We start from the raw sequence: 25,535 nt of genomic DNA on the forward strand, positions 1-25,535 counted from the left end.
TTCAGTGCCACCTCCCCCCCCCCCCCTTTTTCATCTTTGTCTTCCCTCATCCTCCAAACATGAATCCTTCTATGTGTCTCTCAGGCTTTGGTTAAATTTTGAATGAAAATTATCAGAAGGGCAGCTGAAGCCTTCTGGCATAAGAAGTCACCCTCTTCTGCCAATGGCCTTGTCAAAAATGATGGAGGCAGTAGACAGAGTTTTAAGATTCAAATGGCTCTCAGCACTATGGGACTTAACTTATGAAGTCATCAGTCCCCTAGAACTTAGAACTACTTAAACCTAACTAACCTAAGGACATCACACACATCCATGCCCGAGGCAGGATTCAAACCTGCAACCGTAGCGGTCACGCGGCTCCAGACTGTAGCACCTAGAACCGCTTGACCACCCTGGCTGGCAGAGTTTTAAGGCTCCCTGACTCTTAGGGTGGGGAATTACCCCTAAAAGGTGGAAAAATAAGCAACGATCAACATGAGGATGCAGAAGGCAACTGAAACCACTGCACTGAAGGCACACAATTTGTATCCACATGACTTGTGGCCTGTAACTGAAAAAGTATCATGATGACCTCTTATAATAAATCCTACTTTATTGGATGTTTTGCTCAATGAATGAACTACGAGGCATGTTTTTTAAGAAAGTACCGTTTTGAAATTAAAAAAAGATGTGCTAAGATATCTCAATAATTTTACTGTTACTTGAAAGCCTGTGCATTAATCTATGCACTGATGCCATTACAGTGTGATTCTTCCTTGTTTACGTTGTGTACTGAGTGTTTAAGATGCCTCCAATAATCGTGAGGCCCATTGACTGTGAAGTACGGTCTGTTATAAGATTTCTTAGTGCTAAGGGCCTAAAATTGATCGATACTCATCGTGAGATCTGTGCAGTTTATGGAGAAAACATTATGAGAGATGGAATGGTAAGAAAGTGGGTGAGAGCATTTAAAGATGACCGCACAAATGTGCATGGTGAACAATGGAGCAGGTGTCCTTCGGTCGTTAATGAAAGTTCGGTGCAGGAAGTGGACAATAAGAAAACAGATGATTTACGATTTCCTCCTTGCGGGATGACTTTCCTAATGTTTCTTGTAGTGTTTTGTATGGCATTGTGAATGAGCACTTGAATTACCGAAAATTGTGCACACATTGGGTACCGAAGATGTTGACGGATGTACACAATACCAAACGTTTAGATAGTACATTGACTTCCCCTGAGCGGTACCACAACAACTGCGATGATTTCTTAAGGCAAATTGTTAAGGGCGATGAAACATGGGTGGCTTATGTCACACCAAAATCAAAGGAACAGTCCATGGAAGTTGAGCAAGGGTATCGTTTTGCTGCAAGACAATGTCCGTCCGCAGGCAAGACCTTTACATATGTCTTCCTGTGTCTGTATATGTGTGGATGGATATGTGTGTGTGTGCGCGAGTGTATACCTGTCTCTTTTTCCCCCTAAGGTAAGTCTATCCGCTCCCGGGATTGGAATGACTCCTTACCCTCTCCCTTAAAACCCACATCCTTTCGTCTTTCCCTCTCCTTCCCTCTTTTCTGATGAAGCAACTGTGGGTTGCGAAAGCTTGAATTTTGTGTGTGTGTTCGTGTTTGTTAGTGTGTCTATCAACATACCAACGCTTTCATTTGGTAAGTCTCATCATCTTTGTTTTTAGATATATTTTTCCCATGTGGAATGTTTCCCTCTCTTTCGCAACCAACGGTTGCTTCGTCAGGAAAGAGGGAAGGAGAGGGAAAGACAAAAGGATGTGGGTTTTAAACTAGAGGGTAAGGAGTCATTCCAATCCCGGGAGCGGAAAGACTTACCTTAGGGGGAAAAAAGGATGGGTATACACTCGCACACACACACATATCCATCCACACATATACAGACACAAGCAGACATATTAAAAGGCAAAGAGTTTGGGCAGAGATGTCAGTCGAGGCGGAAGTGCAGAGGCAAAGATGTTGTTGAAAGACAGGTGAGGTATGAGTGACGGCAACTTGAAATTAGCGGAGATTGAGGCCTGGTGGATAACAGGAAGAGAGGATATATTGAAGAGCAAGTTCCCATCTCCGGAGTTCGGATAGGTTGGTGTTGGTGGGAAGTATCCAGATAACCCGGACGGTGTAACACTGTGCCAAGATGTGCTAGCCGTGCACCAAGGCATGTTTAGCCACAGGGTGATCCTCATTACCAACAAACACTGTCTGCCTGTGTCCATTCATGCGAATGGACAGTTTGTTGCTGGTCATTCCCACCATCACAGTGTAGGCAGGTCAGTTGGTAAATCACGTGGGTGCTTTCACATGTGGCTCTGCCTTTGATCGTGTACACCTTCCAGGTTGCAGGACTGGAGTAGGTGGTGGTAGGAGGGTGCATGGGACAGGTTTTACACAGGGGGCGGTTACAAGGATAGGAGCCAGAGGGTAGGGAAGGTGGTTTGGGGATTTCATAGGGATGAACTAACAGGTTACGAAGGTTAGGTGGACGGCGGAAAGACACTCTTGGTGGAGTGGGGAGGATTTCATGAAGGATGGATCTCATTTCAGGGCAGGATTTGAGGAAGTCGTATCCCTGCTGGAGAGCCACATTCAGAGTCTGGTCCAGTCCCAGAAAGTATCCTGTCACAAGTGGGGCACTTTTGTGGTTCTTCTGTGGGGGATTCTGGGTTTGAGGGGATGAGGAAGTGGCTCTGATTATTTGCTTCTGTACCAGGTCGGAAGGGTAGTTGCGGGACGCGAAAGCTGTTGTCAGGTTGTTGGTGTAATGGTTCAGGCATTCCGGACTGGAGCAGATTCGTTTGCCACGAAGACCTAGGCTGTAGGGAAGGGACCGTTTGATGTGGAATGGGTGGCAGCTGTACCTCCATTATGGCCAGCTTCACAAGTCTGTCCACATCAAACCCACCAACAAGCAACAGTACCTCCATTATGACAGCTGCCACCCATTCCACATCAAATGGTCCCTTCCCTACAGCCTAGGTCTTCGTGGCAAATGAATCTGCTCCAGTCCGGAGTCCCTGAACCATTACACCAACAACCTGACAACAGCTTTCGCATCCCGCAACTACCCTTCCGACCTGGTAAAGAAGCAAATAACTAGAGCCACTTCCTCATCCCCTCAAACCCAGAATCCCCCACAGAAGAACGACAAAAGTGCCCCACTTGTGACAGGATACTTTCCGGGACTGGACCAGACTCTGAATGTGGCTCTCCAGCAGGGATACGACTTACTCAAATCCTGCCCTGAAATGAAATCCATCCTTCATGAAATCCTCCCCACTCCACCAAGAGTGTCTTTCCGCCGTCCACCTAACCTTCGTAACCTGTTAGTTCATCCCTATGAAATCCCCAAACCACCTTCCCTACCCTCTGGCTCCTATCCTTGTGACTGCCCCCGGTGTAAAACCTGTCCCATGCACCCTCCTACCACCACCTACTCCAGTCCTGTAACCTGGAAGGTGTACACGATCAAAGGCAGAGCCACATGTGAAAGCACCCATGTGATTTACCAACTGACCTGCCTACACTGTGATGGTGGGAATGACCAGCAATAAACTGTCCATTTGCATGAATGGACACAGGCAGACAGTGTTTGTTGGTAATGAGGATCACCCTGTGGCTAAACATGCCTTGGTGCACGGCCAGCACATCTTGGCACAGTGTTACACCATCCGGGTTATCTGGATACATCCCACCAACACCAACCTATCCGAACTCCGGAGATGGGAACTTGCTCTTCAATATATCCTCTCTTCCCGTTACCCACCAGGCCCCAATCTCCGCTAATTTCAAGTTGCCGCCACTCACACCTCACCTGTCATTCAACATCATCTTTGCCTCTGCACTTCCACCTCGACTGACATCTCTGCCCAAACTCTTTGTCTTTAAATATGTCTGCTTGTGTCTGTATATGTGTGGATGGATATGTGTGTGTGTGCGAGTGTATACCCGTCCTTTTTTCCCCCTAAGGTAAGTCTTTCCGCTCCCGGGATTGGAATGACTCCTTACCCTCTCCCTTAAAACCCACTTCCTTTCGTCTTTCCCTCTCCTTCCCTCTTTCCTGATGAGGCAACAGTTTGTTGTGAAAGCTTGAATTTTGTGTGTATGTATGTGTCTGTTTGTGTTTCTATCGACCTGCCAGCGCTTTTATTCGTATGGTAAGTCACATCATCTTTGTTTTTAAATATATCTGTGTGTGTGTGTGTGTGTGTGTGTGTGTGTGTGTGTGTGTGTGTGTGTGTGTATGTGTGTGTGCGTGTGTGTGTGTTACTTTTACTTTCTGAAGAAGGGTTTGACTGAATGCTCAATGTGTAACAGTCTTTTTGTTTTGTCTGTTTGTAACTCAATGTATTAACTTTATGGTGAGTAGTAATCTGTCCTTTCCATAATATTGTTGGCATTAGAGAAATGAGTAGAAGACAGATTTATGGTAGAATACCAGTATGATAGTAGGAATGAGGAAGAGAGAGACTAAATGAGTTCTACATTAAAAATCAGGTAGTAATAATGAATGCACTGTCCATAAACTCACATGATATGGAGGAATACTTGAAGAAGGTCTGGAGGTGCCAGAAGATACCAGGTGGATTACATCATGGTCAGACAGAGATTCCGAAAACAGATATTGGATTGTAAGATGTACCCGGGAGCATAGACAGACTCGGATCACAATTTCGTAATGATGGAAAGTGAACCGAATTTTAAGAGAATCAACCAGAAGAACCAATGTGGAAAAAAGTGTTTTAAGGATGAGGAGATGAGCTAGAAAATCTCAAAGGCTGTAGATACTGTTAACAATGAATACCATAATAGTTGGGTTGAATAGAATAGAACTAAAATATCTAAAGACGACAATCATCAGAGTACAGTAATATGTACAAGGAAGGTAACTGCAAAGAAACCTTGGGTGACAGAAGACATATTTCAACTGGTCAATGAAAGAAGTTATATTTAAAATTTTTCAGGGAAAGACAGCAATACAACAATAAAATTCACACAGGAAATAAATAAATAGGAAATTCAGGGAAGCCAAGGTGAAGTGGCTGCAAGAGAAAAGCTCATTTGAAGGGCATAAACATTAAGAATTCAACTTTCAAATGCAAAGGAGGGAGTAAATATGTGGAAAGAGAACACTGAAGACCTCTACAAGAGGGAGGAGCATATGATGATGCGGAGAAGAAATGGGAGTACTGAATACATAGGGGATCCAGTAATAGGGTCAGAGTTTAATAGAGCTTTAGAAGACTTGCAATCAAGTAAGGCAAAAGGAATAGACAACATTACTTTGGAATTTCTAAAATTGCTGATGGATGTGGCAGCCAAATGACTGTTCAAGACTATTCAGACTTTCAGGAAGCTACCATCCACAGAATATGAAAGCCCCCAATGACAAATAAGTGCGAGAAGTATTGCCCATCAGCTTAATGGCTCATGCATCCAAGTTGCAATAACTTTTGTACTGTTTTTGGTGGTTTTATCCTTGAATATGTTATTTTTAATGTTCACTGTTATTTTTGCCTTGATCTGCCACTGTTGAATCTTGTTGATTGCATTTTATGACTGCATCAATTGCAATGAGTCATTTATCTACAAAAGTGACAGGAATCTATGTATTCCATTTTTTTTACATGTAATGGCTATCTCTGAAAAAATGTCTGAAAGCATGCATGCGTCCAGTACAGTATGGTACTCATATTATAATGAACTAAACTATATCTTAAATGGAAGAATGAGGACAGAGAACACATCTGCTTTTGCAATAGACTGGATAGTAACAATGATATTCATCCTGCTTTGTGCTTAAAGCTTTCTCAGTGCATCAACAATGAGACAATGATGTTAATGTACTTTTATTTGTTGTAGCTGCAAAAGGAAGACTCAAAAAAATATTTATTTTACAGTATCAAGTTTTAAGAAAAGAAAAGGTGTATTAATAAGTAAAGTTTTCAGCAATCTTGACAACTGATTTAGTAATGTGGCATTTTATTTTGCTGTTAAGAAGTGTTGTGGACACATTGGAAATAAATATCAGCCATAAACAAATTGAGAACATTATTCTGCTTGCAATCTATCTCAGTAGTACTAGAGAGTCTACATTTAAATAATCAGTAAGTTTCTGAACATCATATTCCATGCAAAATATACTTGGCTGGCATATTTGGAGGATGTCACGGTAAGGTTTCTCACTAGGTATTTTGACAATGTTTGCACATTAGAAGAAAAGGCTATTATCCCAAATAACAATTGCAGAGGTATTTCATTCTTGATCAAATTACTGCTGTTACATATATGGTGGTGGTGGTGGTGGTGGTTAGTGTTTAACGTCCCGTCGACAACGAGGTCATTAGAGACGGAGCGCAAGCTCGGGTTAGGGAAGGATTGGGAAGGAAATCGGCCATGCCCTTTCAAAGGAACCATCCCGGCATTTGCCTGAAACGATTTAGGGAAATCATGGAAAACCTAAATCAGGATGGTTGGAGATGGGATTGAACCGTCGTCCTCCCGAATGCGAGTCCAATGTGCTAACCACTGCGCCACCTCGCTCAGTTGTCATATATGATTCCACTCTGAATTTGGATCTAAAATGCATAGTTTCAGTGCATCAGAGATAAAGGTGGCACTGCATATACATTTGGTCTTACCGATTTACTTTTTCTAAATGATTAATGGAAAATCTCATACAAGATATGAAACAAATACTAACAAAGAGATAGAGGGGCTGGCCAGTACTTACCTCAGCTCAGTACAGCCGATAGATGCACATAAAACAGAACTGAAAATTTACATTCCTAGCTTTCGGAACTTTGTTCCTTCATCAGGGAGGAGAGAGGGGAAAAAAGGGAAGAAGGGAAAGTGGATTCAGTTACTCACAACCCAGGTTATGAAGCAACAGGGAAAGGTAAACAGGGAGGGTAGCAAGGATGGAGGCATGGTTGTCAGAGGGAAGCCAAAGATATTCTACTGTAAGTACTGTGCCAGCTTCAAACCAAAGAGGATGCATACAGAAGTAAGAGGTATATAGTATAAAGATAAACACAACTATGTAGGATGAAAAGATGCGTGAATGGCTAAAGAGGAAAGGGAAAGAGGAGAAGACTGAAGAGTGAATGGGAGTGAGGTGGTTTAACGTAGGTTCAGTCCAGGGGGATGGCGGGATGAAAGGATGTGTTGGAGTGCAAGTTCCCATCTCCGCAGTTCAGAGGGACTGGTGTTGGGTGGGAGAAGCCAAATGGCACATACGGTGTAGCAGGTTCCTAGGTCCCTAGAATTATGCTGGAGGGCATGCTCCGCTACTGGGTATTGGGCATCTCCTAGGCGGACAGTTCGTCTGTGTCCGTTCATGCGCTCAGCCAGTTTGGTTGTTGTCATGCCGATGTAAAAGGCTGTGCAGTGCAGGCATGTCAGTTGATAAATGACATGTGTGGTTTCACACGTAGCCCTGCCTTGAATTGTGTATGTTTTACCAGTAGCGGGGCTGGAGTAGGTGGTTGTGGGGGGATGCATGGGGCAGGTTTTGCAGCGGGGTCGGTTACAGGGGTAGGAACCGCTGGGTAGAGAAGGTAGTCTGGGAATATTGTAGGGTTTAACAAGGATGTTACGGAGGTTAGGGGGGCGACGAAAGGCAACTCTGGGTGGTGTGGGGAGAATTTTGTCAAGGGATGATCTCATTTCAGGGGTTGACTTGAGAAAGTCATATCCCTGGCGGAGTAATTTGTTGATGTTTTCGAGGCCAGGATAATATTGGGTGACAAGGGGGATGCTTCTGTGTGGTCTGGGGGTAGGAACATTGTTGTTGGACGGGGAGGAATGTATTGCTCGGGATATCTGTTTGTGGACAAGGTCTGCAGGATAGTTGCGGGAGAGGAAAGCACTGGTCAGGTTATTGGTGTAGTTGTTGAGGGATTCGTCACTGGAGCAGATACGTTTGCCACGAATACCTAGGCTGTAGGGAAGGGAGCGTTTGATGTGGAAAGGATGGCAGCTATCAAAGTGAAGGTACTGTTGTTTGTTTGTGGGTTTGATATGGACAGAGGTGTGGATGTGAGCTTCAACAAGATGAAGGTCAACATCCAGGAAGGTGGCTTGGGTTTTGGAGAAGGACCAGGTGAAATTCAGATTCGAAAAGGAGTTGAGGTTATGGAGGAAATTAAGGAGTGTTTCTTCACCATGAGTCCAGACCACAAAGATGTCATCTATAAACCTATACCAGGCCAGGGGAAGCAGCTGTTGGGTCTTCAGGAAAGCCTCCTCCATGCGGCCCATGAAGAGGTTGGCATAGGAGGGAGCCATCCTGGTTCCCATGGCCGTTCCCCTGATTTGTTTGTAGGTCTGGCCTTCAAAAGTGAAGTAATTATGGGTGAGGATGAAGTTGGTAAGTGTGATAAGGAACGAGGTTTTTGGAAGATCTTCGGGTGGGCGTTGGGAGAGGTAGTGCTCAAGGGCAGAGAGACCATGGGTATGTGGGATGTTTGTGTAAAGGGATGTAGCATCTATGGTGACAAGAAAGGTTTCAGGTGGGAGAGGAGTGGGAATGGATTTGAGGCGTTCTAGGAAGTGGTTTGTGTCTTTGATGTAGGATGGGAGTCTGCGGGTGATAGGTTGTAGGTGCTGATCTACCAGAGCTGAGATACGTTCAGTTGGGGATTTGAAGCCTGCTACAATGGGACGGCCAGGATGGTTCTCTTTGTGGATTTTGGGTAATAGGTAGAAGGTAGGGGTACGTGGCTCAGGTGGAGTGAGTAAGTCTATGGAAGCCGTTGTGAGGCCTTGTGAGGGACCTTGGATTTTTAGGATTTTTTGCAGCTCAGTCTGGATGGAGGGAATGGGATCCTGGGTGACAGCTTTGTAGGTTGAGGTGTCAGAGAGTTGACGCAGTCCTTCTGCCACATACTCCACACGGTCAAGTACGACAGTTGTGGAGCCTTTATCCGCCGGGAGGATGACAATGGAGTGGTCTATTTTCAGCTCCTTAATGGCACGGGATTCAGCTGGGGTGATGTTGGGGGTTGTCGGGATGTTCTTCAAGAAGGACTGGGAGGCAACACTGGATGTGAGGAATTCCTGAAATGTCTGCAAGGGATGGTTTTGGGGGAGGGGAGGAGGATCCCTTTGAGAAGGCAGTCGGAACTGTTCTAGACAGGGTTCAACACTGGGTCTAGTACTTGGGGGCTGTGTTTGGGTAGTGAAGTGATATTTCCAGTTGAGGTTCCGGGTGAATGAGAGGAGATCTTTAACCAGGGCAGTGTGGTTGAATTTAGGTGTGGGGCTAAAGGTTAAGCCTTTTGATAGAACAGATGTCTCTGGAGGAGAGAGGGATCTGGATGAGAGGTTTAGGACTGAATTGGGACTGGTGATATGTGGCATTTGACTGTGGTTATAGTTGAGATTTGGTCTGTGTGGGGTATGTGCTGGGATGGGGAGATTGAGTAGGGTGGCTAGGCTAGGTTTGTTGGCTATGAGGGGGGTTTGTTGAAGGTTCTGTTGTGGTTGGTGTTTGTGAGGGATAGGGAGAGGGACCCCACTTCTTAGGTGTTGCACTAGCACTGTGGATAGTTTTTTCAGGTGGTGTGTGGCATGGAACTCAAGTTTGCAGCTGGCTTCTAGGATGATGTTCCTCAGTGTGTTCTCCAAGCAAGGGTTTGAGAGGTGGAGGACTTTGAAGAGAGATAGGAGCTGTTGGGAGTGGTGGTTACATGAAGTAGTGTACAGATTCAGGACAAGTTGGGTAAGGGCTAAGGATTGAAGGTTCTGGAAGTCCAGGAGAGACTGGTGGAAGGAGGAATTGCACCCGGAGATGGGAACTTTTAAGGTAAGCCCTTTAGGGGTAATTCCAAAGGTTAAGCAGGACTGGAGGAAAAGTATGTGGGATTGCAGTTTGGCTACGGTGAATGCATTTTTCCGGAATAAATGTAAATAATGTGGTATAGGATTAGGGTACATAGTGGGTAACTGGTGGGTAGGGAAATTAAATAACTAAAGTTGAAATAGTAGTCATAAGAAGGAGTAAAACACGGAGGGAAGGACGAGAAGGAAAGAAAGTGTGTTGGTAATGTTCAATACCAAAGGAAGACCACTAAATAAGAAAAATACGGAAAAAGTTGACCAGACCAAGCAAGTATGTCCAGATCAGGGGGAAAAGAACACACGTAGCTCAAAAACTGAGATAGCGAGTGGCGAAAAAAGATCGCGCGTGCCGCAAAAGCGATCGCGCGTGCCGCAAAAGCGATCGCGCGTGCCGCAAAAAAGATCGCGCGTGCCGCAAAAAAGATCGCGGGTGGGGCAGAAATGTCCCAAAAAATTTTTCTTGTGGCAGAGAAATATAGCCAATGGCACAAAAATATCGCCAGCAACAAGAAATCGACGTAAATGGATGATACTGGTAGGTGTGGAAGAGATTGTTGGCAGTGATTGTTGGCTGGGAAACAGCGAATAACGAACGTTAAAACTATGGAATGTTGAATAAATAAATCAATAAATAAAAAAGAGAAGAGGACTATAAACGGAACAAGATAATAGGAGGAAGATGAAACTAGCACAGTTGGTGACGAAAATATTTATTTATGTATATATAAAACACTGAAGAAGAGAAAGTGTTAAGATGACAAACGTAAGTGATAGCTAACAAAAGGGACAAAACAATGAAGGATGTGGACCATATAGGTGATCTAAATGATTAATGGAAAATCTCATACAAGATATGAAACAAATACTAACAAAGAGATAGAGGGGCTGGCCAGTACTTACCTCAGCTCAGTACAGCCGATAGATGCACATAAAACAGAACTGAAAATTTACATTCCTAGCTTTCGGAACTTTGTTCCTTCATCAGGGAGGAGAGAGGGGAAAAAAGGGAAGAAGGGAAAGTGGATTCAGTTACTCACAACCCAGGTTATGAAGCAACAGGGAAAGGTAAACAGGGAGGGTAGCAAGGATGGAGGCATGGTTGTCAGAGGGAAGCCAAAGATATTCTACTGTAAGTACTGTGCCAGCTTCAAACCAAAGAGGATGCATACAGAAGTAAGAGGTATATAGTATAAAGATAAACACAACTATGTAGGATGAAAAGATGCGTGAATGGCTAAAGAGGAAAGGGAAAGAGGAGAAGACTGAAGAGTGAATGGGAGTGAGGTGGTTTAACGTAGGTTCAGTCCAGGGGGATGGCGGGATGAAAGGATGTGTTGGAGTGCAAGTTCCCATCTCCGCAGTTCAGAGGGACTGGTGTTGGGTGGGAGAAGCCAAATGGCACATACGGTGTAGCAGGTTCCTAGGTCCCTAGAATTATGCTGGAGGGCATGCTCCGCTACTGGGTATTGGGCATCTCCTAGGCGGACAGTTCGTCTGTGTCCGTTCATGCGCTCAGCCAGTTTGGTTGTTGTCATGCCGATGTAAAAGGCTGTGCAGTGCAGGCATGTCAGTTGATAAATGACATGTGTGGTTTCACACGTAGCCCTGCCTTGAATTGTGTATGTTTTACCAGTAGCGGGGCTGGAGTAGGTGGTTGTGGGGGGATGCATGGGGCAGGTTTTGCAGCGGGGTCGGTTACAGGGGTAGGAACCGCTGGGTAGAGAAGGTAGTCTGGGAATATTGTAGGGTTTAACAAGGATGTTACGGAGGTTAGGGGGGCGACGAAAGGCAACTCTGGGTGGTGTGGGGAGAATTTTGTCAAGGGATGATCTCATTTCAGGGGTTGACTTGAGAAAGTCATATCCCTGGCGGAGTAATTTGTTGATGTTTTCGAGGCCAGGATAATATTGGGTGACAAGGGGGATGCTTCTGTGTGGTCTGGGGGTAGGAACATTGTTGTTGGACGGGGAGGAATGTATTGCTCGGGATATCTGTTTGTGGACAAGGTCTGCAGGATAGTTGCGGGAGAGGAAAGCACTGGTCAGGTTATTGGTGTAGTTGTTGAGGGATTCGTCACTGGAGCAGATACGTTTGCCACGAATACCTAGGCTGTAGGGAAGGGAGCGTTTGATGTGGAAAGGATGGCAGCTATCAAAGTGAAGGTACTGTTGTTTGTTTGTGGGTTTGATATGGACAGAGGTGTGGATGTGAGCTTCAACAAGATGAAGGTCAACATCCAGGAAGGTGGCTTGGGTTTTGGAGAAGGACCAGGTGAAATTCAGATTCGAAAAGGAGTTGAGGTTATGGAGGAAATTAAGGAGTGTTTCTTCACCATGAGTCCAGACCACAAAGATGTCATCTATAAACCTATACCAGGCCAGGGGAAGCAGCTGTTGGGTCTTCAGGAAAGCCTCCTCCATGCGGCCCATGAAGAGGTTGGCATAGGAGGGAGCCATCCTGGTTCCCATGGCCGTTCCCCTGATTTGTTTGTAGGTCTGGCCTTCAAAAGTGAAGTAATTATGGGTGAGGATGAAGTTGGTAAGTGTGATAAGGAACGAGGTTTTTGGAAGATCTTCGGGTGGGCGTTGGGAGAGGTAGTGCTCAAGGGCAGAGAGACCATGGGTATGTGGGATGTTTGTGTAAAGGGATGTAGCATCTATGGTGACAAGAAAGGTTTCAGGTGGGAGAGGAGTGGGAATGGATTTGAGGCGTTCTAGGAAGTGGTTTGTGTCTTTGATGTAGGATGGGAGTCTGCGGGTGATAGGTTGTAGGTGCTGATCTACCAGAGCTGAGATACGTTCAGTTGGGGATTTGAAGCCTGCTACAATGGGACGGCCAGGATGGTTCTCTTTGTGGATTTTGGGTAATAGGTAGAAGGTAGGGGTACGTGGCTCAGGTGGAGTGAGTAAGTCTATGGAAGCCGTTGTGAGGCCTTGTGAGGGACCTTGGATTTTTAGGATTTTTTGCAGCTCAGTCTGGATGGAGGGAATGGGATCCTGGGTGACAGCTTTGTAGGTTGAGGTGTCAGAGAGTTGACGCAGTCCTTCTGCCACATACTCCACACGGTCAAGTACGACAGTTGTGGAGCCTTTATCCGCCGGGAGGATGACAATGGAGTGGTCTATTTTCAGCTCCTTAATGGCACGGGATTCAGCTGGGGTGATGTTGGGGGTTGTCGGGATGTTCTTCAAGAAGGACTGGGAGGCAACACTGGATGTGAGGAATTCCTGAAATGTCTGCAAGGGATGGTTTTGGGGGAGGGGAGGAGGATCCCTTTGAGAAGGCAGTCGGAACTGTTCTAGACAGGGTTCAACACTGGGTCTAGTACTTGGGGGCTGTGTTTGGGTAGTGAAGTGATATTTCCAGTTGAGGTTCCGGGTGAATGAGAGGAGATCTTTAACCAGGGCAGTGTGGTTGAATTTAGGTGTGGGGCTAAAGGTTAAGCCTTTTGATAGAACAGATGTCTCTGGAGGAGAGAGGGATCTGGATGAGAGGTTTAGGACTGAATTGGGACTGGTGATATGTGGCATTTGACTGTGGTTATAGTTGAGATTTGGTCTGTGTGGGGTATGTGCTGGGATGGGGAGATTGAGTAGGGTGGCTAGGCTAGGTTTGTTGGCTATGAGGGGGGTTTGTTGAAGGTTCTGTTGTGGTTGGTGTTTGTGAGGGATAGGGAGAGGGACCCCACTTCTTAGGTGTTGCACTAGCACTGTGGATAGTTTTTTCAGGTGGTGTGTGGCATGGAACTCAAGTTTGCAGCTGGCTTCTAGGATGATGTTCCTCAGTGTGTTCTCCAAGCAAGGGTTTGAGAGGTGGAGGACTTTGAAGAGAGATAGGAGCTGTTGGGAGTGGTGGTTACATGAAGTAGTGTACAGATTCAGGACAAGTTGGGTAAGGGCTAAGGATTGAAGGTTCTGGAAGTCCAGGAGAGACTGGTGGAAGGAGGAATTGCACCCGGAGATGGGAACTTTTAAGGTAAGCCCTTTAGGGGTAATTCCAAAGGTTAAGCAGGACTGGAGGAAAAGTATGTGGGATTGCAGTTTGGCTACGGTGAATGCATTTTTCCGGAATAAATGTAAATAATGTGGTATAGGATTAGGGTACATAGTGGGTAACTGGTGGGTAGGGAAATTAAATAACTAAAGTTGAAATAGTAGTCATAAGAAGGAGTAAAACACGGAGGGAAGGACGAGAAGGAAAGAAAGTGTGTTGGTAATGTTCAATACCAAAGGAAGACCACTAAATAAGAAAAATACGGAAAAAGTTGACCAGACCAAGCAAGTATGTCCAGATCAGGGGGAAAAGAACACACGTAGCTCAAAAACTGAGATAGCGAGTGGCGAAAAAAGATCGCGCGTGCCGCAAAAGCGATCGCGCGTGCCGCAAAAGCGATCGCGCGTGCCGCAAAAAAGATCGCGCGTGCCGCAAAAAAGATCGCGGGTGGGGCAGAAATGTCCCAAAAAATTTTTCTTGTGGCAGAGAAAGATAGCCAATGGCACAAAAATATCGCCAGCAACAAGAAATCGACGTAAATGGATGATACTGGTAGGTGTGGAAGAGATTGTTGGCAGTGATTGTTGGCTGGGAAACAGCGAATAACGAACGTTAAAACTATGGAATGTTGAATAAATAAATCAATAAATAAAAAAGAGAAGAGGACTATAAACGGAACAAGATAATAGGAGGAAGATGAAACTAGCACAGTTGGTGACGAAAATATTTATTTATGTATATATAAAACACTGAAGAAGAGAAAGTGTTAAGATGACAAACGTAAGTGATAGCTAACAAAAGGGACAAAACAATGAAGGATGTGGACCATATAGGTGATCTAAATGATTAATGGAAAATCTCATACAAGATATGAAACAAATACTAACAAAGAGATAGAGGGGCTGGCCAGTACTTACCTCAGCTCAGTACAGCCGATAGATGCACATAAAACAGAACTGAAAATTTACATTCCTAGCTTTCGGAACTTTGTTCCTTCATCAGGGAGGAGAGAGGGGAAAAAAGGGAAGAAGGGAAAGTGGATTCAGTTACTCACAACCCAGGTTATGAAGCAACAGGGAAAGGTAAACAGGGAGGGTAGCAAGGATGGAGGCATGGTTGTCAGAGGGAAGCCAAAGATATTCTACTGTAAGTACTGTGCCAGCTTCAAACCAAAGAGGATGCATACAGAAGTAAGAGGTATATAGTATAAAGATAAACACAACTATGTAGGATGAAAAGATGCGTGAATGGCTAAAGAGGAAAGGGAAAGAGGAGAAGACTGAAGAGTGAATGGGAGTGAGGTGGTTTAACGTAGGTTCAGTCCAGGGGGATGGCGGGATGAAAGGATGTGTTGGAGTGCAAGTTCCCATCTCCGCAGTTCAGAGGGACTGGTGTTGGGTGGGAGAAGCCAAATGGCACATACGGTGTAGCAGGTTCCTAGGTCCCTAGAATTATGCTGGAGGGCATGCTCCGCTACTGGGTATTGGGCATCTCCTAGGCGGACAGTTCGTCTGTGTCCGTTCATGTAACTGAATCCACTTTCCCTTCTTCCCTTTTTTCCCCTCTCTCCTCCCTGATGAAGGAACAAAGTTCCGAAAGCTAGGAATGTAAATTTTCAGTTCTGTTTTATGTGCATCTATCGGCTGTACTGAGCTGAGGTAAGTACTGGCCAGCCCCTCTATCTCTTTGTTAGTATTTGTTTCATATCTTGTATGAGATTTTCCATTAATCATTTAGATCACCTATATGGTCCACATCCTTCATTGTTTTGTCCCTTTTGTTAGCTATCACTTACGTTTGTCATCTTAACACTTTCTCTTCTTCAGTGTTTTATATATACATAAATAAATATTTTCGTCACCAACTGTGCTAGTTTCATCTTCCTCCTATTATCTTGTTCCGTTTATAGTCCTCTTCTCTTTTTTATTTATTGATTTATTTATTCAACATTCCATAGTTTTAACGTTCGTTATTCGCTGTTTCCCAGCCAACAATCACTGCCAACAATCTCTTCCACACCTACCAGTATCATCCATTTACGTCGATTTCTTGTTGCTGGCGATATTTTTGTGCCATTGGCTATATTTCTCTGCCACAAGAAAAATTTTTTGGGACATTTCTGCCCCACCCGCGATCTTTTTTGCGGCACGCGCGATCTTTTTTGCGGCACGCGCGATCGCTTTTGCGGCACGCGCGATCGCTTTTGCGGCACGCGCGATCTTTTTTCGCCACTCGCTATCTCAGTTTTTGAGCTACGTGTGTTCTTTTCCCCCTGATCTGGACATACTTGCTTGGTCTGGTCAACTTTTTCCGTATTTTTCTTATTTAGTGGTCTTCCTTTGGTATTGAACATTACCAACACACTTTCTTTCCTTCTCGTCCTTCCCTCCGTGTTTTACTCCTTCTTATGACTACTATTTCAACTTTAGTTATTTAATTTCCCTACCCACCAGTTACCCACTATGTACCCTAATCCTATACCACATTATTTACATTTATTCCGGAAAAATGCATTCACCGTAGCCAAACTGCAATCCCACATACTTTTCCTCCAGTCCTGCTTAACCTTTGGAATTACCCCTAAAGGGCTTACCTTAAAAGTTCCCATCTCCGGGTGCAATTCCTCCTTCCACCAGTCTCTCCTGGACTTCCAGAACCTTCAATCCTTAGCCCTTACCCAACTTGTCCTGAATCTGTACACTACTTCATGTAACCACCACTCCCAACAGCTCCTATCTCTCTTCAAAGTCCTCCACCTCTCAAACCCTTGCTTGGAGAACACACTGAGGAACATCATCCTAGAAGCCAGCTGCAAACTTGAGTTCCATGCCACACACCACCTGAAAAAACTATCCACAGTGCTAGTGCAACACCTAAGAAGTGGGGTCCCTCTCCCTATCCCTCACAAACACCAACCACAACAGAACCTTCAACAAACCCCCCTCATAGCCAACAAACCTAGCCTAGCCACCCTACTCAATCTCCCCATCCCAGCACATACCCCACACAGACCAAATCTCAACTATAACCACAGTCAAATGCCACATATCACCAGTCCCAATTCAGTCCTAAACCTCTCATCCAGATCCCTCTCTCCTCCAGAGACATCTGTTCTATCAAAAGGCTTAACCTTTAGCCCCACACCTAAATTCAACCACACTGCCCTGGTTAAAGATCTCCTCTCATTCACCCGGAACCTCAACTGGAAATATCACTTCACTACCCAAACACAGCCCCCAAGTACTAGACCCAGTGTTGAACCCTGTCTAGAACAGTTCCGACTGCCTTCTCAAAGGGATCCTCCTCCCCTCCCCCAAAACCATCCCTTGCAGACATTTCAGGAATTCCTCACATCCAGTGTTGCCTCCCAGTCCTTCTTGAAGAACATCCCGACAACCCCCAACATCACCCCAGCTGAATCCCGTGCCATTAAGGAGCTGAAAATAGACCACTCCATTGTCATCCTCCCGGCGGATAAAGGCTCCACAACTGTCGTACTTGACCGTGTGGAGTATGTGGCAGAAGGACTGCGTCAACTCTCTGACACCTCAACCTACAAAGCTGTCACCCAGGATCTCATTCCCTCCATCCAGACTGAGCTGCAAAAAATCCTAAAAATCCAAGGTCCCTCACAAGGCCTCACAACGGCTTCCATAGACTTACTCACTCCACCTGAGCCACGTACCCCTACCTTCTACCTATTACCCAAAATCCACAAAGAGAACCATCCTGGCCGTCCCATTGTAGCAGGCTTCAAATCCCCAACTGAACGTATCTCAGCTCTGGTAGATCAGCACCTACAACCTATCACCCGCAGACTCCCATCCTACATCAAAGACACAAACCACTTCCTAGAACGCCTCAAATCCATTCCCACTCCTCTCCCACCTGAAACCTTTCTTGTCACCATAGATGCTACATCCCTTTACACAAACATCCCACATACCCATGGTCTCTCTGCCCTTGAGCACTACCTCTCCCAACGCCCACCCGAAGATCTTCCAAAAACCTCGTTCCTTATCACACTTACCAACTTCATCCTCACCCATAATTACTTCACTTTTGAAGGCCAGACCTACAAACAAATCAGGGGAACGGCCATGGGAACCAGGATGGCTCCCTCCTATGCCAACCTCTTCATGGGCCGCATGGAGGAGGCTTTCCTGAAGACCCAACAGCTGCTTCCCCTGGCCTGGTATAGGTTTATAGATGACATCTTTGTGGTCTGGACTCATGGTGAAGAAACACTCCTTAATTTCCTCCATAACCTCAACTCCTTTTCGAATCTGAATTTCACCTGGTCCTTCTCCAAAACCCAAGCCACCTTCCTGGATGTTGACCTTCATCTTGTTGAAGCTCACATCCACACCTCTGTCCATATCAAACCCACAAACAAACAACAGTACCTTCACTTTGATAGCTGCCATCCTTTCCACATCAAACGCTCCCTTCCCTACAGCCTAGGTATTCGTGGCAAACGTATCTGCTCCAGTGACGAATCCCTCAACAACTACACCAATAACCTGACCAGTGCTTTCCTCTCCCGCAACTATCCTGCAGACCTTGTCCACAAACAGATATCCCGAGCAATACATTCCTCCCCGTCCAACAACAATGTTCCTACCCCCAGACCACACAGAAGCATCCCCCTTGTCACCCAATATTATCCTGGCCTCGAAAACATCAACAAATTACTCCGCCAGGGATATGACTTTCTCAAGTCAACCCCTGAAATGAGATCATCCCTTGACAAAATTCTCCCCACACCACCCAGAGTTGCCTTTCGTCGCCCCCCTAACCTCCGTAACATCCTTGTTAAACCCTACAATATTCCCAGACTACCTTCTCTACCCAGCGGTTCCTACCCCTGTAACCGACCCCGCTGCAAAACCTGCCCCATGCATCCCCCCACAACCACCTACTCCAGCCCCGCTACTGGTAAAACATACACAATTCAAGGCAGGGCTACGTGTGAAACCACACATGTCATTTATCAACTGACATGCCTGCACTGCACAGCCTTTTACATCGGCATGACAACAACCAAACTGGCTGAGCGCATGAACGGACACAGACGAACTGTCCGCCTAGGAGATGCCCAATACCCAGTAGCGGAGCATGCCCTCCAGCATAATTCTAGGGACCTAGGAACCTGCTACACCGTATGTGCCATTTGGCTTCTCCCACCCAACACCAGTCCCTCTGAACTGCGGAGATGGGAACTTGCACTCCAACACATCCTTTCATCCCGCCATCCCCCTGGACTGAACCTACGTTAAACCACCTCACTCCCATTCACTCTTCAGTCTTCTCCTCTTTCCCTTTCCTCTTTAGCCATTCACGCATCTTTTCATCCTACATAGTTGTGTTTATCTTTATACTATATACCTCTTACTTCTGTATGCATCCTCTTTGGTTTGAAGCTGGCACAGTACTTACAGTAGAATATCTTTGGCTTCCCTCTGACAACCATGCCTCCATCCTTGCTACCCTCCCTGTTTACCTTTCCCTGTTGCTTCATAACCTGGGTTGTGAGTAACTGAATCCACTTTCCCTTCTTCCCTTTTTTCCCCTCTCTCCTCCCTGATGAAGGAACAAAGTTCCGAAAGCTAGGAATGTAAATTTTCAGTTCTGTTTTATGTGCATCTATCGGCTGTACTGAGCTGAGGTAAGTACTGGCCAGCCCCTCGATTTACTTTTTCATCATTCCCTTCCATCACTGAAGTCAAATTTTGGGAAAAGCATCATACTCAATCTCTCAGAAATCTTATCTACCTATGATGGCACTCCACTGATAATGACATCAACAGCTATGAGATATTAAACTTAAATCTGGTTTTCTACATTTTGTGGCACCATGAGGACATTAAGTTAGGTATAACAAACTGTAAAACAGCTTCTGTGTAGGTAACAAGAGAGCTGCCAGCTGCTCCTAGTAATGTAAGATGCTTTGTTTCCATTTAGTTCTGCAGTAATTTGCATTTCTGGCCATTCCTCATGCACATATGATATACTGCACAACAGTCAGTCATGAATAACATGGCGTTTTGAGAAGAAAGGGTAGCTACCACTGAATGATCAGGGGCTACGAGTTGAATCAATAACTCATCTTGGCTACTAATGAGTTACACATTTGTAATATATCTACTGAACTACAAAAATTGTGATTTCATTTTTATAATTAATTTAAACTATATAAACAGCAGGGCTTTATGATAATATACACTGTCAGGTCTATGCTGGTGGTGTCCTTGGTTCACAGTACCCAATATTACATATTCAGACTTTGGTAAAGAAAGGATTCAATTAATGCCAAATTCTGCATAGTCGTTAGACTATTAAAGCAGATGATTAGAGGTTAAATTTTCTCATTGGGTATTATTATATGAATGTTACGCAGCCTTTTATATGCCCTAGATCTAAACATCCAGAACATTCTTCTCCACTTGCTCAGACTGGGGAAGATAGTGCCTATATGCTGAGTGTCTGGGACGATGGATATCTTACAAAAACAAGTTAACAGATTCCTCACTTAAGGTTGTGTATCAGCTGTTTATCACTCACTCTGGTATCCGTCTGAACACTGTGATGTTACTGTTGAGGGTATATAGTATGCACCAGTGGTATATGAGTGGCGCGGGATAATGTTATTGATAAAATCACCCATTGACTTACTTGATTAATGTAGAACTTTGGTCACACAGCTTTCCCTTCCAGGAAGAGGATCCACTATTTCATATTGTGTGTGGTACAATACTTCTGATACATCTTCTTTTTGTTCACGTACTCTTTTACAGGTGATTGTAAAATAAATTTTGTGACATGAGGAAGGTTACTGCCATTTATAGTTGTAATAAGCATGAATTGTAGTTTCACTACATTTTAATGTGGAAAAGAGCACAGTACACCTACAAAACAAAGTACAATAGCTACATTCTGTGAACGGAAACTCATGAAAACATAACTGCTGATGTGATAATGACACTCCACCCAATTGTGTTACAGCCAAAATATGAATTCATTGCATCACAGTCAAAAGATACACTGAAGTGAAGAATTAAGGGACTGTTATATCAAAGTGTGTTCTTGAAGACGAACATCTATTCCCTCCATCCAAACATCATGACAATTTGATATGAAAGCTGAGATTAACGGCAACATAACCTTGATACAAGAAGTTAGCTGTTTTCACAATAACAAGTAGTAACAACACAGCAAGATCTTTGGGCATGACTGATTTTTTTGAACTGAGATAGGATGAGTGTGAGGCAAACTGTAAGGACACCTCATTTCTGACTTTACTGTATTGGTTTTGCAGCTTGCAAAGTAAATATGTTGTGTGTAATGATTGTCTTAGAGATCCTCTAGTCATTCAGTTGCCGAAATCAGAATGGCTTTCTTTGTTTCCACCCACTGGGCACTTCCTCTGCAAACCATGAGAGTTGTGTCACAAATGGCTAAAATTTGTAAGTATTCTACAATATACCTTCGACCTATATGTAACAGATGGCAAACATGTGCAGTGGTTCAATACACTTGTTGGAATGTTGGTATGGAAGCAAAGAGAACTTCATCACAGATTTACATGAGGTTAGAGCCTTATTACTAAACAAAACCTGAAGACAGCCAAAGAAAGAAAAAGGAGAGCAATGTGCCTAGAGTGTGATGAATTCTAAAGCAAAATATTACCAAATAATCTGTGTAAAAAACCTAAGAAGCTTCAGCCTCACTTAAAATCACTAAGCAGATCAAAATCAGTTGCTGTGTCACTCAGTGAATATACTGGTCCTGAAACAGAAAATGATGAAAGAAGACCAAAATACTGAATTCAATCTTCCAAAATTATCTCACCGAGGAAGACTATCATATGTTTTTCTTCTTTCAGTCATATATGTTGAGATAAGTAATTGCAGAATAAAAAACTAACATTACTCAACAATGGAAGGTTACCTGGACTGGATGAGCTACCTGTAAGACTACAGATTATGTGAAAAATTTGTTTCTCTAATAGTAGTTTTTTGTAGGTTGCTGGAGAAATGGATGATACAAAGTGGCATGAAAAACACATGCCATTCACATTTTAAAGAAGGGCCATCAGACAGGTGCACAGATTTACAGGCTTGTAATTTATCACTGACGTCAGTATGTAGCAGAATTATTGAACTAGTAGTTTTATCTTACCATATTATGATCTTCTTGGTCTCTTCTACAAAGATCAACATGGATTAAGCAAACAGGTATTATGTGAAACTCACTGCAAAATGAATTTCACAATACCCAGAGTGTCATAGACAACAGCATGCAGTTTGATGCCATCTTCACTGATTTCCAGAAGACACTCAATACAGTTCTGCATTCTCATTTAGTGAACAAAATGTGACCTTGATTGATGATTGTTCCAGATTTGTGACTTGTGTTAAAACTTCCTAGCGGATGGAACTCAACATGTAATTTTTAATAGGGCATGCAATGGGCAGTTGTAAGAGAGAGTGTTGAAAGCTCTATGAGACAGTTCATAGACAGTGCTACTGTCTGTAACAGGAATGCACAGATCGCAGCCCCTTAGATGCATGGGGGCCCCCCACTGTTCTGATCCCCCACCCATCACCTTTCATTCTTGTAAATTCTTGTTTTTACTCATCATTCGTTTCCTCCCAGAAAAGAGAGTTAAGGTCTATGTAGAACTTCATTCTTACGAGCCACACCCATCTATCTGACATTGCGGCACAGGGATCTCAATTTGGAATCATAACTCATCTAACAGCACACAATTTTTGAAGTTGTGCAACAAAGCTGTTGCAGCAATAAGAGCTGCATATGAGCCTGCAGGAAATGACATTGTACAGTTGTCAGTGTTTCATGTATTCTACAGACAATATCTTTCATCAAGAGCTTCGTCAGCCTACTCATTAGAGTATGGTCATTTTTTTTCAGCTTTTATTTAGACAGAGTGAGGAGTGTGTGGCCCTCAGTACTAGCAAGTTTGTACACCCCTGGTTTGTAGCAGTGGTTCTCAACCTGGGGATAATTACCCCCTGATGGGTAAAGTGAAGATTTCTGAGGGGCCTCTCTAAATTAGTTTGTGCAAATAATCTCTATTATCAAAATCTCACTACAATAAATAACACTTCATTATCACCATCATCAGTCATCTAATATCCTCTGCTGGATAAAGGCCTTCTCTACATGTTTCCATGAATTGTGATCTTTAGCAGTATGAATCAATATTGCTGCTGGACACATTTCACAAGTATACCTTCTCTGTCTTTTCTTATTTCTTGGAATTCAGAAAATAGCTTCCTTTGGCATTCTACTATCCAGCTTCCTGGGAACTGTGTGGCACACCTCTACTTCTTTTATCACTGTTCTGTTTTGTGTATCTATCGGCTGTACTGAGCTGAGGTAAGTACCGGTCAGCCCCTCTATCTCTTTGTTAGTACTTGTTTCACATCTTTATATGAGATTTTCCATTAATCATTTATATCCCTCACTCTAATCTGTTCCCTAATCCATTTACTTGCTTTCCTCTCTCTCCCAATAATTTGCAACATGCATCTCTCCATATGTTAAAAGATCATATCTCACTGTCATGAGTCAAAATTGCTTACACATACTGTTTGTTATTTTTCTGTGTCATATACAATAAAAGTTTCATTTTGAAAATTTATTTATTTCACGAAGATCGGTTTTACTCTACTATTTACTGCTTTTGATGTTCATCCAATGGTAATAATCATTTGCCATCAGTAATAAATTTTAAAAGCAACTGTATTTTCAGATTTGGAAAATTGGCCTGTGTTCTAAGATTGTTCCAGTGGATGAAGGAATATTTTTACATTGTGAACTTCAAGCCAAAGTACAATTTGCTGGATCTTGTAAAGGTAACACCCTATAAAAAGATTTTAATACAGTAGAAGTGGTAGGAAGATTTCTTAGGAACACTGATTCCATTTGCCATGAATTACAACTGAAAGTAGACTTTTGACTACCTTTGCAATGAAAATTAAGGTGAAGAACTTGGTACATCACTTACAACATGAAATGGCAGACACCAGAGCAAATATAAAAGAAAGACTGTTATAAATAAGCAAAACCAAGCAACCCATTGACTTATTATTTTTTTGACCAAATATTTTTTTATTTAGTGAAAAAGCAGAAAACAGTTGAGTTTCCATTGTTTGTATTTTATATCTGTACTATAAACAGTTTTTTTTCTAATTGCACTGTTATAGTTTTTTGCAATCTTACATTTAATTAGATCCCAAACTTTGCATAGGATGTGCATGACATCTGATCCTGTTCAGGAGTAATGGTCTCAGGAATGTTGGGAACCACTGGTTTCAACACCAGGAGACTGTAATGAAATGCAGAGACACCAGAAGAGGCTCAACAACTGGTGTGGGGACTGGCAGTTGACCCCGAGTATAAATAAATGTAACACACTTCATGTAAATAGATGCAGAGATATATTATTGTTAAATTACACTGCTGACATCTGTAAAATACCTATCCATATCCATCTGGTCTGACCCTACAAAACAAATTACAGGAAATCAGATACCATGTTGAGATTCATTAGAAGAATATCAACCAAAAGCAATTCATCTACAAAACAAGTTGCTAACAAAACACTCATTTGACCAATTCTTTAGTACTGCACATCAACCTGCAGTCCTTACAATGATGGACTAACAAAAGAGACAGGGAAGATACAAGCATGACAAACATGTTCCATCATGGGATCATTCACTACAAGAGCATGTGGCAGAAGATGTTATAATAGAAGTGTTGTGCATCACGAAGAGGTCTCCTGTTGAGATTCTGAGAGATTGTTTCAATAGGAGTCAGGCAACATATTACTTCCTTTCAAATATATCTCACAAAATGACCTCAGTGTGAAAATCAGTGAAATTAGAACTTGTATGGTGTTTACCAACAATCATTCTTCCCATGCACTATTCTGAAATGGAACAAGGAAGTGGAAAATAACAGTGCTACCTCCACCATACACCATAAAGTGGCTTGCAAAGTATAGATAGTGTTGGTGAAAAGTTCTTCCATCACCAGGACATGATCTGTCAACCCCAAAATTGTGAACATCTAAATCCACATTCACAAAGCAGCCGTAGGGACTGTACCAGAGAGTTTTTGTTGTACTACATTTATTTCCTTCCCTTTACTATTACACTTGTGGAAGATACATGAGAAGAGACTACTGGAACTCCTGTAATTTTGCCAGCATGATAACTGTAGGAACTTGAAGGAAGTAATATGTTTCTGAATGTGGGCTCTTGGAATCATGTCAATAAGACTCACTACATCAAACAACATATTTCTAAAAGTGTTACCCACAGCAGTTTGTTGACCATTTTTGTGACAGTCTCATGATGACTACATGTATCCATGACAAATTGTGAGGCACCTCTTTGAATCATTGCCTCTGTTAATCCAACTCGGTAAGGGTCCCAGATTCACTAACAATACTCAGGAATGCAGCCAGGTGATGTAGTTGACAAACGCCAATATTTCAACAATGTCACTCAGCCGCATTCCCATAAGTTATTTGAGCTTTGTTTACACAAGGAGAAACTTAGGTTTCACAATACTCAAGAACTCATCAAAAAAGTATTTTATAAGAGATCTCTTTTGGCATTAATTACACTTTTTTAAGATTCTTCCAATAAATCCGGTATC

General features: G+C 43.5%; 1 protein-coding gene across 1 annotated transcript in view; it reads right to left on the reverse strand.

The window, feature by feature from the left end:
* LOC126455442 (Down syndrome cell adhesion molecule-like protein Dscam2) overlaps positions 1-25,535 on the reverse strand; it is a 259,474-nt gene that overhangs the window by 3,000 nt on the left and 230,939 nt on the right. The window lies entirely within an intron of this gene.

The sequence above is a fragment of the Schistocerca serialis genome, chromosome 2 (genome assembly GCF_023864345.2).
Source record: "Schistocerca serialis cubense isolate TAMUIC-IGC-003099 chromosome 2, iqSchSeri2.2, whole genome shotgun sequence".
NCBI classification, from domain to species: Eukaryota; Metazoa; Arthropoda; class Insecta; order Orthoptera; family Acrididae; genus Schistocerca; species Schistocerca serialis.